Source organism: Balaenoptera borealis, assembly GCF_965194805.1.
Source record: "Balaenoptera borealis genome assembly, chromosome: 1".
Lineage (NCBI taxonomy): Eukaryota > Metazoa > Chordata > Mammalia > Artiodactyla > Balaenopteridae > Balaenoptera > Balaenoptera borealis.
In genome coordinates, this window is record NC_138860.1 from 69309657 (window position 1) to 69313694 (window position 4038).

The 4038-nt window shown below is 64.0% G+C and overlaps 1 pseudogene across 1 annotated transcript; it reads right to left on the reverse strand.

Annotated features, from left to right (window-relative positions):
* Positions 1-401: 401 nt before the first annotated feature.
* LOC309617126 (thimet oligopeptidase-like) lies at positions 402-3804 on the reverse strand (annotated as a pseudogene). The gene is made up of 5 exons: positions 3663-3804; positions 3087-3462; positions 2812-3007; positions 1521-1641; positions 402-884 (listed from the first exon to the last, which is right to left on the reverse strand). The product of its transcript is annotated as a thimet oligopeptidase-like (transcript).
* Positions 3805-4038: the final 234 nt, after the last annotated feature.

The following is a 4038-nucleotide window of genomic DNA, read 5'->3' on the forward strand; positions in this document are numbered from 1 at the left end:
CCCAGTGACCCAGACGCGTCACCACGGCCCCAGGGCTGATCCCCGACCAAGGTCAGAACTCCCCCCAGTGTGACGGCCCCCATGCCACTCCTGTGGTGGAAGGGACGGCAGGCAGAGACCAGGAGTAGAGTCTTTTTTATTAATGGCTGCGTTTTCAAAGAACCGTTTTGTTACCAGGAAAGCTCCCCAGGAAGGGATTGCATTAGTGCAACAAGGGGGAGCCTTGATGCCAGGCTTTCCAGACACTTCCAGGTGGAGACTTTTGGCCTAGGCCGGCCGCCGGGGACTCGGGGGCTGGGAGGACACACGGCCCCTCCCCCGCCCCGACGGGGCGCTAAGGCACCCGGCCCGCCCGGGGGGGCAAAACCCCGTGCCGTCAGCAGGCCGGCGGCTTGCAGCCCTCAACCTGCAGCCCTTTGCTCAGGAGGAAGGCGTCCTGCATGGGGTCACAACCCAGGAAGAGCTTCACCATGCCCTTGGCATCCTCGGAGCCCCCTGGCCTCAGAATGCAGCTTCTGTAGTCCATGGCAACCTGAGGAGAGGGGGCGGGGCTGCAGGAGGGTGGAGCACCCCCTTCACGGAGGGTGTGGGTGTGGCCACCTCTGCTGTGACTCAACAAAGGGCAGGGGAGCAGGGGGTTCTGGGCAGGGCCCTCAGAGCCTGGCAGGCCCAGGCGGGCGGCACAAGCATCTAGGCCCAGGCCAAGGACCTCCGTGTTGGTCTGCACGGCAGGCCGGCCTCTCACCTTGCCACTCAGGACGCCCTCCTGCTTGAAACGAGTGTGTGGACCGTGTCCGCGGAGTACACCTCGCTGCACAGGTAGCCATAGGACTGGGCGTCGTAGCTTCCTGCCAGGTGGCCGAAGGTCGCAGGCAGGTGGGTCCCTGGGACACACGCGGAGAGGCTCCTGCCCGGCCCCCTGGCCGCTCCGTGCCCCTTCCCCAGAGCCCAGAGCTTGGGGCCTCAAAGCAGCCCTGTCTGAGTCCCCTGCCACTAGAGGGAGTATTGGCCCAACACTTCTAGAAAACGGGGACCTTGCGGGCAACTCAGTGGAGGGACACAAATCAATCTTTGCCGACTTTCTGCTGAAGCTCACGAGGGTTCACCCCTAAGCCTCTTACAGGGACAGCTGCCCGAGGCTCCGAGGGATGAGTCAGGGCTCGCCCTCCAGCACGGGGAGAGCGCGGGTTAAAGCACTCACGAGGGAGTGAACTGCGTCTCCGCACCGACACGCACGGGCAAACCTCGTCGACGCGTTCCGTCCGGGGTATGAAGCCCTCTCCTGCCTCTTCCAGGCTCTCCAGAAAGCACGTGCAGATACGCCCAGCCCACCCTCGGACTCCGCGGGCCACAGCTGGAGGGACCAGCCCAGGAACCCAGGCAGGAAGAGGCCAGAGGTCAGCGAGCCTCGACCAGAGCCCGTCAGTCGGTCCCCCTTCACACACCACCAGAGGATCCTCTTGACCTGGGCAGTAGCCGCCAACTGACCGCTAAGGTGGGCCCGGCGTGCGCTTGGCTACCTGGCGTGGCTGGGACCCCGAGGATCTCCTGGCAGAGGCGGGCATTGTCCTAGGCCGGGTCCGAGGGCGTCTGCGTGTGCAGGGCCTGGTCCACCTTGGCCAGGACGATCTGGCGCAGGTTGAAGAGGCCTGGAGGGCGGGAGGAAGGAGACGGGGGCGCTGGCACTGTGTCCAGGCCGCGCTTTCCAGCCGGGCGGTCCGGGAGCCCCTTTCCTTTCCCTCGGCCCGGCCGCACGGGGGTTGGCCAGCCGGGACTTGATGAGCTTGTCCAGCAGCTCCTGGGGGACGGCGCTGCTCGTGCCCCGCCGAGACTGGCAGCAGCGCCAGGGCTTCACAGGGCGCGGCGCTCCCGGCCCCAGAGCCTACCCTCTGGTTCTCATCCCCGGCTGTCACCAGAGTCGCAGGCAACGTGCCCTTCTTTTCGTTTGTCTTTTTTCCGGCCCTCGACCACGCAAAGGTGTGAAGCCCTGCCACTCGCTGCCACGTGGATGCACCGTGAGAACACGGTGCTCAGCGAGAGAAGTCAGACACAGAAGGACACACAGGGTGTGACCCCACTGAGGGGAAACGTCCAGAACAGGTAGATCCACAGAGTCAGAGTGGGTTCCTGGTTGTCAGGGACAGGGGAGGGGAGGGAATGATAACTAAGGGCGTGAGGGACCTTTTTGGGGTGAGGGAAATGTTCCAGAACAGGGCAGTAGTGACGGCTGCACAGCTCAGTAAAGTGTCCCCACGCGCTCCGGTTGCAGTCTGTGAGAGCATCGCTCTCAGGACGAAGGGCTGACTGCAGGAAGACTGAACGAGCACTGGGTCCTGGGCCCAGACGCTCATCTGGGGACCCCCCCCACATTGGGAAGTCACTGGGACTTGCTGAGCCTCCACCGAGACTGGCAGCAGCCCCAGGGCCTCACAGGGCGTGGTGCTCCCGGCCCCAGAGCCTAACCTCTGGTTCTCATCACTCATCACTCACCAGCCTTGCATGCAACGTTCCTTTCTTCTATTTTGTCTTTTTTAAAGGCAACTCTTGAATACCTGTATTTAACATGCAGGGAACCAGTCCTGACTCCTTGATCTGGGACTTCCAGCCTCCAGAGTCTCGAGGACATCCACTTCCGTTGTTTACGCGCCCAGTGCGTGGGGTTTGATGATGGAAACTGACACCGAGGGCGTCTCCTCGTGCGGGGTGACATCAGCGGAAGAATCCCGTGGCGAGGGCCTGCCTGAGGACCACGGGAGAGCCCGGGCCCTCCCCGCCCCCTGCCTTCAGCCCCTCGCCCGCACCCTCCTGGGAGCGGAGCTGGTGCATCGCTTGCCAGAACTCATGGAAGTAGGTCTCCAGCTCATCATGCTGGAACAGGGAGGGCGGGTTGGGCGTAGGCTTGGTGAAGTTGGCCACCATGGCCGCGATGGCAATCTGGCGCCTCCCGTCCTGCTGCAGGCAGCCCGGCTGCAGGCCAAAGCAGGCCATGTGCCCGGACTTCCCTTCCCTGGGGAGGGACGCGGGTGAGGCCCCGCTACCACAGAGGAGCCCCGGCCCACGGCCGACAGGTTCTCCCACGCATGCACCGAGGGTAGAGGTCCAGGTAGAACTTGCTGATGGATGACCTTGCCCGAGGCCGCGTCCCGGACCGTGTAGAGCCTCACATCTTCATCTTTGTGACGCATGTTGGCGCCTTCCTCCAGGTCGAAGGTCAGCCCCAGCAGCTCCTGGGAGATGCCCAGCTGCCCGCGCGTGACCACCTGCATGGGGAAGGACTCATTGAGCAGGTACTGGTCCACGTGGTAGCGCGTCTCCTCCCCCTGGTTCATGTAGTAGCGCAGGTCCTAGACGTTGATGGGCCCATCAAAGTGCAGGCCCCGCCTCTGGCACTCAGCCTTCTTTAGCTCCAGGATCACGGCCGCTCCTGCTCCCCGAGGGGCTTCAGCTTCTGGGCCAGCTCATCTGCGGGCGGAGGGGAGAGGCTCAGCTATGTCCCTGTGGCAGCCGCCCAGCCGCCCCCCACCCCACGCCCCTCGAGGCAGAATGAAGGGTTGGGGAAGGCAACCCCCAAGGGCTGACACAGTGGGGTCTCAGGCAGCACCACGTCCAGTCAAGGTCCACCTGACCCCCGTCCCCACTGGGACTCGGGGAGGCGGGGTTACCTAGGAAAGTGGCCACCACCTGGCTGGTCTTGGCCATGTTCATCTCCAGCACAGAGTCGGCACGCGTGCTGAATCCCAGCAGGCGGGACTTCTGAGCCTGCAGCCTTACCAGCTCCCCGAGGATCGCGCAGTTCTCCTGGAACCCAGAGACAGCCAGCGCTGGGGACCGTGGGCCACGCCCTCCCCACAGGCCCCGGGCCAGGTCTCTGTGGGTGGGAGGGCTCTCAGGCCACTGGCGGGCACAGCCAAACCCCCTCCCTCCTCCTCCTGGCCTGGATTTCTAGACACTTTGGTGCTGTCCTAACATGTGGTCTTTATGAACACAGGTCCTTTTGGAACCAGAAACGGCGTGAACCATGATGAGCTCTAAGGCCAA